The 11,939-nt window shown below is 48.2% G+C and overlaps 1 pseudogene; it reads left to right on the plus strand.

Annotated features, from left to right (window-relative positions):
• The first annotated feature begins 9,062 nt into the window (after positions 1 to 9,062).
• Positions 9,063 to 9,479, plus strand: LOC114225967 (high mobility group protein HMG-I/HMG-Y-like; annotated as a pseudogene).
• Positions 9,480 to 11,939: the final 2,460 nt, after the last annotated feature.

Raw genomic sequence — 11,939 nt, forward strand, 5'->3', positions numbered from 1 at the left:
CGGCCTTTCTAAGTCCCCAGTCGCAAAGCAGACATGAAGAGATGGTGGCTGTTGCAAGACCAGTTTAGCGTCTTTGAACAGGAGACAAAAGCATACTTGAGACACTTGCTGTTGTGCTGGCACAGAATATCTACTTAATGTTGGTTGTTTTCACATCCTGACATCTCCCACTTGACAAGGAAATGCTCAGCGTGCCATGAAAGGAACAGAAGCCAGAGCCGAGCAGAAGGTTGTGGCGGCGGATGGCAGGGACCGCCGCTCATCTGCTTCTCTGGCCCCCTCCTTCCCAAACAGGTCTCGTTCTGCCTCTCATTCTCTAAATCTTTCTCTGTAGAATGCAAGAAACAGTACACAGAGATGGGTATATATTATTTATTTACTTACTTATTTATAGGTTATATCTACGTGTATTGTGTAAGTATTTAAAACCTGACTCGATCCAGAGCCACAAGAATGATGTCTCCATTGCAGGGGGGGACCCGGTGCGCGGGTTTAAGTATGATCGATGGGGCCACCTCCCTGGCTTAGTAAACTGCGGTGAGAGAAACGGAATAACCCTGAAATGAGACCGGAGGTGGAAGGGGGGAGGGTCCTGCTGGTGTAATATTACTGGAACAAGATGCAGGGAGAAGTAATTTACTCTGAAGTGACAGTCCGAAGGCAAAAAATAAACTAACAGGAGGGAGTTTAGGCTCATTAGCAGCCTGGTCTCAATATTTCATTATTAATGATAATGAAAAGTAGGAGGGAGAAAAGGCATAGGATCATGTGCGCCCCCCCTCCTCCAACCCCCTCCCTAGCCCCCCACCCACCCCACCCCTCCACCCCCCCACCCACCCCCACCCCTGCACCCCCGCCAGCCAGCTCAGAGGCTCACAATAGCCGGGCTCGGGGACTCCGTTTCAGTCGGGGCACACAAAGGCCCCTCCAAGAGAAAGAAACGCCAGGCAAGATGAAGAATGGGTTAGCTCTGGTTCTGGTCTGCTCTAGTCTAAATGCCTGACTTGGTGGGGACCCACTGCGGGATTCTGCCTGATTTATTAGAACCTCTGCGGCGGGCAGGGAGGCCCCCCCCACCGCTGCTCCGCAGCCCGGGCTGGATGAGCAACTGTGAAAGGGGAGACCTCGCCGAGCTGCCCCAGGGATTTCTCGGGCAACGCCCCTCCGGGCGGGAGGCAATCACTCCTTCCCGAGATTGTATATTGTCTGCACCCAGACCGGGAAGGAACAAAGATACCGGAATCAATAGCGATGGTCTGAATATAAAAGGAAACCGGATACATCCCAAAGATGGTAACGAAAGCCTAAAAATAAAATTCTACAGTAAGCAAGCATGCTGGATTCAGTTTAATTTAAAATGGCTATCAGGCTCTACCTGTTGCTCAAATAAAGAAAGTGGCAATTGTCTTTTCTATGCCACCTGACTGCCACTGCTGGCAAATATTTTGCTGTGAATAACTGACACATTTTCTTCCTGATGGTGATTTTCATAACCCAGCCGGTCTGGCCTGGTCCATTTGTCTGTTTTGGACCATTTCTGAAATTGTCAATATGGTTATATTAGTGTTAATCTTGTTGGGAAAAACAGTAGCTCCCTTCCTCTGCTGCCATCACCCAATGGCCTTGAACAATTAAAAACATATTCCGGATCATCTCTTCTCTTGTCAGTGTCCTTGTAATTTATTAACATGACAGAGTTATCCATCAAACCAACAGCTAGGTAAGGGTCCACCACTGTGCGGGGCACAGTGCTAAGTTATAATGACTTACAGAAATGAACCAAATACATATGAGGTCTCTTTCCTCTTGTTGCTTTATAGACTTTTGGGGGGAGCAATATGAAGCAGCAAATGCACAAATAACCATAGAATAACAAAATAACCAATCGTGTTAAGTGGGGTAAAGAAAATGATCTGGTGCTATGGAGAAGCCTAGAGGACCGGAAAGCTACTTTCCAGGGGATGGTCTAATCAGCTTCTCAGAGGACGTGCATTTAAGCCGAGACCTGAAGGGAGCAGTGGCCAGCTCAGAGAATCAGAGTAGCAAAAGAATTCCAAGCAGAGGGACTATCCGAGTGAAGTCCCGGAGTCAAAAAAGAGCATTTCGTTTCTTGTTCAGGTAGGAGGAAGAGGCCAGCCGGAGCATGGTGCTGAAGGGAGGGCGGTGTCATCTGGGACTTCAGAGTGGGCAAAGAGTGCCATGAAGTGCATCCAAGGTCTTTCTGGCTCCAGTGTGCAGAATAAGCTGGGGGTGAGACAAGCCCAGAAGCAGGGAGACCTGCCAGGGAGCTTCTCAGTGGGACAGGAGGGAGGTGGAATGGAGATCAGGACTGGCTCAGAGATGTCTGGCTACACCCTCTGAAGTGACTCTTTAGTGTAACAATGAACACTGCAGTTAGTGGGTCTAGATGCAGGCACACATTCTTTGTACACAAGGTACATATGGAGTCAAATCTGCATACCGATTTGCCTTAATGTGGACAACTGATGTCCAGGCGCAAAGATCATCCTACCCTATGTCACCAGGCAGGTCAAGAAGTCTATATTCTTTTTTCTGGTTGTGATTTTTTTTTTTTCCTCCCACTTTCCTGAGTCCTCCTTAGTTTTCTCCTTTTAGTACAGAACCTGATGATTTCTAAGTTGGGGCAGCAATTCTCATAGTGTGGTCCTGAGACCCAACTGCATCAGCATGACCTGGGAATTTGTTGGAAATATAAACACAGATCTATTGAATCAGGAACTCCGGAGGTGGGCGCTCAGCCATTTGTGTTTTAACAGCCCTCCACGTGATTCTGACTCTAATGAGAACCATTATTCGACCACTGCTCTGTATCTGCACCATCCAATACGGCTCTCACTCACCACACGTGCCTGTTGAGTCCTTGAAATGTGCCCGGTCTTAACTGAGATATGGAGTGTAAAATACACACCAGACTTCAAAGGCTTAGTACAAAAAAAAATGTAGATTTCTCTTAATAATTTTTTATATTGACACATGTTGAAATAACATGCTTAATATTTAGGGTTAAAATGTATTATGGAAACCAAAATTAATGAATTATACTTGTTTTTTTTTTTTTACCCTTTTCATGTCCATCAGAAAACTTAATATTACATGTGTAATACATTCTATGTTTTTATTGGGCAGCACTGCTTCTCTTCATTCAATGTGCATAGGAATTGCCTGAGGCGGTGGGGGAGGGGTCTTGTTAAAATACAGATTCTGATCTAATAGGTCTGGGATGAGGGCTGAAATTCTGCATTGGAAGCAAGCTCCCAGGAGATGCTCATGCTGCTGGTCTGTGGACCACACTTTGAGTAGCAGGACACTGATATATGTTGGGGAAGTTTCTGAAAGCAAGTCTAGTATCACTGAACAACCACTAAATGTGAAATCAGTACACCTGACAGAATCCCATCTCTGCTTCATATTAGCTATATGACCTTGGACAAGTCATTTTTTAAACTGACAAATGTAGATCATAGAAATAACTAATAACACTTGATTACTGTGTGGTTTAAATAATGTTGATAGAGTGATTTTTATATTATCAAGGCCAAATAGAGCTAAATAATTATTCCACATCATGCGTGCACACATACATGCACACAGGATCAAGCATTGAACATGCTAGGGTGAGTGATGCATAGGCAATTTTCCAGTTTCTAAAATAATTCAAGGCTACAAAGAGTGATATTTGGATATTTGGATATTGCAAATTTCCTCCCAATTATTTCTGTCTGGATGATCTGAGTAATTGTGACCAAGGAGAAGTAGTTATCTGAGAGGGACAATAGTATTTCGCCAGCCTTTCTTTCAGAAGCATTTGGTGATTGATCAATGGCTTTGATTCTTTCCCAAAGGGTGGGGCCCCAGGGGGACGTTATTCTAAATACCCAGCTAAATACTCAGCTCCAGGTCTCAGAGAATCAGAACATCCGCAAAGCTAGGGGCTCCAGCAGATTAGACTTCAGTAATTAGCAAGGAACCAGACTCCTAGAAGGAGTCACTTTGTGACCAGAGGGAAAAGAGAACAGAACTAGCCTGCGACTTTGTCATCATTAGGAAGATGGGGAAGGCGGGAAAGATGCATAAAGCAATAGTCCCTTAAAGCATAACTGTCATGCTGTGGTGGCAACATCCATATGGTTGAGATTAGCCCAGCTCTCCCTCTAGGGCTGTAGTGCTGGGAATCCAAGATGGCAGGATAGGGCGGCAAGGCTCAGAAACAGGACATGTTGTGCAGGAGCACTGCCCTGGGTGCTTAGATGGAAAATGTTGCAATTAGCTGTAACAGAAAGAGAAATTGTTTTGTTACCTGCTGGCACCAAATCCTCCCTCACCTCTCTCCACCCCCACCCCCCCACCACACACAGAGTTTAGTTATTCCCTCCCCTGCCTAAGCAAAGAGGTGTGGAATAGCAGAATAGCTATAACTTCATCTTTCAAGAAGGTTACTAACATGTTAATTTGTAATTTCTGGACAGGGAAGGGGGAGTCCTTCTCAATCTTTCTAAAAATAGTTTTCTCTAGAAGGGAAAGACTAGGTTGTTTAGAGTAAAGCAAGATCCGGGTCCTGCCCTGTCCACTGCTGGACTCACTGGTGGCACATCTCATGCACAGTGCAGAAGGCTACATAAAATCAGGACAGTAGCCCCGAGTAGCAATGGATTCAGAAGACCCAGCTCTATTTGTAAGTTGTACTAACCCATAGACTGAGGGTAAATCATTCCTCCTCCCTGGGCCGTGGTGCAACATCTTTAAAATGAGATTTGAGGACAAGATCTAGAAAGTCCTCTTCAGCCACAATATCCTGCTATTGCAAAGCGTAATTTGCTTATATAAAATGACCCCGTGGTAGGGACCTCCCTGCTGACGGGGCACAGGCGTGCCTGTGGAGAGCAGGTACTGTGGCAGACAGGCTGAGACAACATGAACACCACACTCATGACCCAAAGTTACAGTGTCTGGGAGGCTGGGACATGCCAGCCTCTTTGCGACAGTGGATATATTTGTTTTCTTCTCCTGTGAAGTGAGACCTTCAGTGGACGTGAAGTTTGCCACAAGGGCCTTCCCCATTTCCTTTCTTGCTGCTCATGCCCCAACCAAAGGCCCAGGTCTTTGGGATCTCCTCCCTCTCTTGGAATCAGTTGCACTCTCCAGGAATGATCTCATAATATAGTCTCAAGAAAAAGAAGGAAATTTGTATTTAATAACCTAATATATGCCAGTCACTTCAATAGAATCTCTTATTTAGTTTAATCTTCATTACTAGGGCCAAGACTAGGAGGAAGTGAATGAGGTGCCTACTTGCTTGGACACATAATGTAAGGAGGCCCTGGCTCCTGAAGGTCATGAATGCAAGACAGACTCACATACCACCCTGAGGGGGTGCACCTCCTTAAATTTTGCACCTAGGCATCTCTCTTGTCTCACCTAGTTCTGGTCCTCTTAACTCTGTTTGTACTTGTATTCCCATGTCATAGATATGGAATCAGCCATAGACAGGCCCAAAGTCGCACAGCCCCAAGCCTGACATTAAGACCCGTCTGTTTGCTCTATCCCAGCAGTGTAGTAGTCAGTGGCACAGATCCTGGACAGTTTAGAAGAGCTTGCTAGTTGGGCATTCTGGTGCCGATATTTGCTAATTAGTAGCCTCAGCCAACTTACTTAGATACTCCACTGTGGTTTCCTGGTCTACACAAAGCAGGTGATAGTAGCACCTACTTCATAATGTTGTAATTAAGATTAAAGGAGTATCACACAGAATGTGCTTAAAACAGTGTCAGGAACAAGTATGTCTCAATACATGTTATCTACTTGGTAATGATGGTGGTGACAGAGATAATCATGGTGGTGGTGATGGTGACGATGGTGGTGGTGGTGGTGGTGATGGTGATGATGGTGGTGATGGTGGTGATGATCATGGTGATTACGATGATGGTGATGATGGTGGTGGTGATGATGGTGATGGTGGTGGCGATGATGGTGATGGTGGTGGCGATGATGGTGATGATGGTGGCGATGATGGTGATGGTGGTGGCGATGATGGTGATGATGGTGGTGGTGATGATGGTGATGATTATGGTGATGGTGGTGATGATGGTGATGATTGTGGTGATGGTGGTGATGATGGTGGTGGTGATGATGGTGATGATGGTGGTGATGATGATGATGATGACAGTGTCTTGATAAATGTTGGTTGCTATTACTATTGTTCTCATCATATTATTGACTTACAGTGCTCAGTGAATTATCCTTCCCATGAGTTTTTTGCATTTTAGCAGGAATTACTCTCCTAAATACTGTATCTCCAATCATAAATTACTAGATGTCATCACTGAATCCAGGCAAATTATCTTTTGGAGGAATTAGAGAGGTGGCACCAAATCACACAGTTGAATGTCATTTCCAGCTCAAATGGCCAGCCTGCAAACCTACGGCTTTGTGCATTATGGAAATGACTTTCTCTTCAGAATCAGGCGGTTAATTCAACAGGGAGAATTTGTCAGGTGTTGCAATTTGGGCCCATGTGCACTCCTCCATCAGGCTAGCATTTCCTAAATTTTGCCCCATGGAACCCAAGATGTTCCTCCTCCTCCTCAACGCAGACTGCTCATCCAGGAAGTAGTCTGCGCCCTTGGGAGGCCCTGGCCCCAACAATGTACGGTTGGATTGTCCCTGCCACCTTAACTTGCCTCCTTTCACAGTCGATTACTCCCCCATTAATTGTTGTTGTTAATAATCTGCAAAACACATTTTGCTGGCGACGCCAAGTGCCATAAGGAAGAAAAGCAGAGGCTGGCATTATTTAATTGACCTCCCCATTAGCAGGGCTTGTGAGTGTGGTCATTGGACCAGGATCACAAATGGGCTAATGGCTGGTGCCTGAGCCCAGCTCTTGTCAAGTAGAGTCAGCTTGTCACAGGGTGTTTTGGAGATGCTCAGGATGTGAAAAAGCTGATAAAACCAAACGGGGTTTCCTGATGGTGACACATGAACTTGGCATCTAGCCTGCAAAGGAGTGGTCGTTTGACTTGGTCCTCTACACTAGACCACCTTTAGGGAGGATAGACATAAAGCAGGGATGACAAATGGAAAGTGAAGCCTGAATCACTGCTCTTGGGGCACGGAGCCTGGCACCCAGCTAGATCGCCCTGAAGAGACCGTGTGCTATGAGTTTTCTTCCAGGGGCGGGTGTCCCTGGTCACCACCGCTGCAGAGCTGCTTGTCTCTATACTGACAACTCCAATTTCATCAGCCCAGAGAAGACCCCAAAGGGGCACTTGATGGGTGTCACTCTGGATGTCACACTGGACAATGCCCAAACACCCACTGAACTCCTGAGTGGAAGGAAGTCTTTTTTTTTTTTTTTAAAGATTTTATTTATTTATTTGAGAGAGAGAGAATGAGAGAGAGAGAGAGAGAGCACATGAGAAGGGGAAGGGAAGAGGGAGAAGCGGACTCCCCGCTGAGCAGGGAGCCCGATATGGGACTCGATCCCGGGACTCCAGGATCATGACCTGAGCCGAAGGCAGTCGCTCAACCAACCGAGCCACCCAGGCGCCCCCGGAAGGAAGTCTTGAAAAGATCTGACATTGAAAACGCTACCCTGGGGGTAGGATATTAAAGTCTTGAGGCCCCTGGCACCATTACGAATGGGTCTTATGGGCCAATCTCCTCCTCTCTTTTGCTTCTACTTTTTTCTTTTTTTGCTTCTTCTCCCTCTGTTGTTTCTTTTTGTGTGTGTGTCTCATTTTTCTCCTGTGATGAACTGCACCACCCCCCAAGACACACATTCACTCCATCCTAAGCCCGTGAATATGTGATACCTCATATGCAGCTATGTTTATGCCGTGTGCCTCAAAGAGGATAGAAGCGCTAATAATGCTTCTGATTGTGACTTAGAAAAACAAGAGCTCCTCCCTGCCTTCCTGAAAAGAGCCTTCAATACTGACAGCTCCCTTTGTGAGAAGAACAAAGACAGCCCATGTGGTGGGCCTGTGGGAGCAAAGAGAACAGTTATAGAAAAGACTGGAGAGAGAAAGTGATGAAACCAGACTTCACTGCAACCAAAGGAAGGCAGGCTCAAAACCAAGAGAGAGGAGATGCCGTGGAGGCCAAACAGGGGACAGGCTATGGGCTGAGCAGGGACCTGCAGAGAAGGCTTTGGGTGGAGGAAAAGCTACAGGCACCAACTCCAAGTTTGCTTGTGTCCCAGTTGTGTTTCTTACAATGATAAACACCTTCTTCCCTCACAAAACTCAGGAGTTGGGCCACAAGCCACATGATGGGCTTTGAGTTTATCATAGACTGATGCCCTAAAATAAAGAGGAGGGGAGAAGGATTTAAGGGGACAGTGGCTGGATTTTGAGTTTCAGGGAACTGATACCACAGAGGAAGGTCCTTTGACTAATTATAAATACAGGGAGGCGATGATCAGCCATCAGTGGGCCATCTTATTGTATGTGCCCTTTGCCCATTATGATCGATGATCTTTCTCCTGCTGTTAACTATGCCTTCCGTCACCACCCCATCCACACACACACTTGTGTCCCCCTGGGTACCTTTTTGCCCGGGGATGACTATCATCTATGTGCCTGCCTTTGAATGTGCTGAATGACCAAGTCTTCAGATGAGCAAGGGGAGGGGATATTGCAGAGGAAGCTCAAGCACCAAGGCCTGCCATGCCCACACCCCGCCTCAGGAAAACTGACCCTGTGAATGAGTAACTGGTCTCTCATCTGGCAATCTGGCTGCCAAAGGGCCTGGCTCAAGTGCTCCGCACACCAAGAATGATAAGGACCAACTGAACAATGAGATCCTCTCTCAGGGAGTTGCTCTGTGAGCCTTATGGAGACAAAAGAGAAGGAAAAGAGAAAGAGAAAAAATGAGAAGGGTCTTTGAGTAACTAACAGGGAAGATTTAGTGTAGGATTACAACTCCCTCATCGAATCACCAGACTTCCCTCCTCTAATTGGGACTTCGAGCCAGGGCTATTTCCGGCGCTGGCGCGGCTCCAAGGAGGCAACCGCATTTTCCACCGGAGGCGGCGGCGGAGCCAGGCCGGTTCTCAGCGCCCAGCACCATAGCTCCCGGCAGCCCGGAGCGTGCACCGCAGGCCGGCGGCCGAGCTCGCGCATCCCAGCCATCGCTACTCCACCTGCTCCAGAGAGAAGGGAAGATGAGCGAGTCGAGCTCGAAGTCCAGCCAGCCCTTGGCCTCCAAGCAGGAAAAGGACGGCCTGAGAAGCAGGGGCGGGGCGGGCCGCGCAAGCTGTCCCCGAAGGAACCCAGCGAAGTGCCAACACCTAAGAGACCTCGGACCTCCGACCAAAGGGAAGCAGAACCAAGGGTGCTGCCAAGACCCGGGAAACTACCACAACTCCAGGGAGGAAACCAAGGAGCAGACCCAAAAAACTGGAGAAGGAGGAAGAAGAGGGCATCTCGCAGGAATCCTCCGAGGAGGAGCAGTGACGGCGCCGCCAGCTCCGTCGCCGCCGAGGAGCAGTTTCCCTCTGGGACTGGACGCCGCCCTCCGCTCCCCCCGCCCCCCAGGCCCACGCACCGCCGCCACCCACCTGCGCCCTCACCACCACACTCCACAGCACACCAGCCGCTGCGGGCCCCAAGGCCAGAGTGGGGAGCAGTTTCCTTTGGTTTCCAGCGAGCCCTCATCCACATGCACACTAGCCCTTCCCGACAAAGCCGACTGCCCACCTCGCCGCACCCTGCCCCTTCTGCGTCCCCTTGCTCCGTGGTGGGGACGTTATTGACTGGGCTCTTGGTTTGCGGGGCGGGGGGGGGGGGGGAATCCCTTCTCCATTCTTCCCTCTGGCTTCCCACTAAGGGGCCTGGGAGGGCTCCCCTGGCCTTAAAAGGGGCCCATGCCCCGTCTCTCATTCTGATCTGCCCCACTCCATAGCATCGGCAACAGTAGGCATGGCCAGTGGGGGTCAGCGCTCGGCCCCAGGATGCCACCCCAAGCGGCCTATGCCTCACGAGGTGCGGCTCACACCCACTTTCCTTCCCTCCCCCCTTGCCGGGTCGTTGCTCTAGGTCAGACAGCCCCCTTTGGGCACAGGAAGGAAGGCAGGAGGGGTCTGAGCCCCCTACTCTAAATGGACTCCAGCCCACCTCCCCCCTCCCCAATCTATTGCCGGGAGGGAAATGCAGTCCCCCTTTCTCCAGGTGAGGTCCAGGAGGCCCAGGTTCCCTGCTGCGGCCTCCTAAGGTGGGCTGGAGCCACTGCCCAACCCCATCCGCTTCCACCCTAGGCCTCAGTTTCCCCTTTTCCAACATGGGGCACTAATAACAAGGAGCTAGCCTTGCCCACTCCCACTCTTCTGCTCCTCCCCACCCCCCAAGGTTCTGGTTCCATTTTTTTCCTCTGTTCACAAACTGCGTCTGGACAGTTGCGTTGTTTTCGTTCAATGTTCCCATTCTTAGACATCCATCATTGCTGCTGTGACCAGCGCCAAATGTTCATCCTCATTGCCGCCTCCTGTTCTGCCCACGTTCCCCTCCTCCGAGATGCTCTTAGGGGAAGGGGCCCGGGGCAGAGCAGGCTGGGTTACCGACCACCCCAGTCCCAGGGAAGTTGGGGTCCTTCCCCTAGGCTGCTGCAGCAGAGTGGGGGGGGGCTGTATTGACCACCGAGGGCGTAGGGGCCACTTCTACCCCCGTTCTGCCGGGGAGGAAGGAGCCATTATTTGTCCCAGCCTGCCCCCCCCCCAATCTGGTTTCCTATTTGCAGTTACTGGAATAAAAAAAAAAAAAAATACCTTTTCTGGAAAAAAAAAAAATCACCAGGCTTCCACTGGATTCCTAGAGTTGGAGCCTTTGCCAGTGCTGATTCCTCTGCCTGGAGTACCATTCTCTCATTTGCCTGGCAATGTCCCCTCATGTCCAAAGCATATCTAACCTGAAAAATCAGGAGGGGTGCCAGAAGAAACACCTAGAGGACACTCCTGGAATAACTGGTTCCTGGAAAAGTCTAGAAGGATAAAGAGAAGGCAATGCCTAACCTGGATACAAGAGCTCCTAAAGAATCATCCCCAGTTCCTGCACAGTGGTAGTGGATGGTCTCCTGAACTTGGCACTTCATCCTAACTACACCAGAGGAGGCTCTGCTTTGATCCATCCTCTCCCAAGTTCAGGGTGCAGTCACTGATTGGCGTCTTAGTTGCAGAAACAGCTGAACCCCAATCTAAACAAGCTCTAATCTTGCTTCTCATTTTTTTAAACAATGCTGACAAATCAGCTTCAGATAAGAAAGAAGTAATAATAAAGGAGGGGGAAACTAACTTAGATGAAACAGTTAGTTGGTTTAACAATTTTTCCTGGATTTAATCTTGGGAGACAGAGTGCTAAGATGGAAATGCTTGGGTTTTATTGTCAGACAAACCCAGCCCTTCTGTGAAGCCTTGGACAAACATTGTAACCTATCTGAGCCCAGTTTCCTTAAGTGAAATGCATATATGAATACCTGCATCATAGAAGTATGAGGAATAAATGTGATAATATGTGTAGAAAACCTTGAGCATATTTGGTTGTAAATAAATGTTAGCTTTATGTGCTAATATATTGAGCTGTTAAAATATATCCCTGCCACCCTCTAGTTCCCCCTTTCCTGTTCCTTTTTCTAGCAGGTAATTGTCCTTGAATTTCTTCATTCAAAGGAGATTTATCGAGAGCCTACTATATGACAGATGCCATTCTAGGTGCTGGGAATATTGTAGTATATAAAATATACAAAGCATTATTTCCTTGGAGCCACAGACACTGAAAAGCAAAACATAACCAATCTTCAAAAGAAAAGCAAAACAAAACAAACAAACAAACAAAAACCCAGAAAGTGTAACAGATTTGCTTTCAAAAGCCCAAGTCCCCAGTAAGAGAAAGCATTTGAGTCTAGATACAATGCTCTGGCAGAAACAA

This window comes from Eumetopias jubatus, unplaced genomic scaffold (assembly GCF_037043125.1).
Source record: "Eumetopias jubatus isolate StellerSeaLion01/CBP00866 unplaced genomic scaffold, mEumJub1_p1.0 scaffold_12, whole genome shotgun sequence".
NCBI classification, from domain to species: domain Eukaryota; kingdom Metazoa; phylum Chordata; class Mammalia; order Carnivora; family Otariidae; genus Eumetopias; species Eumetopias jubatus.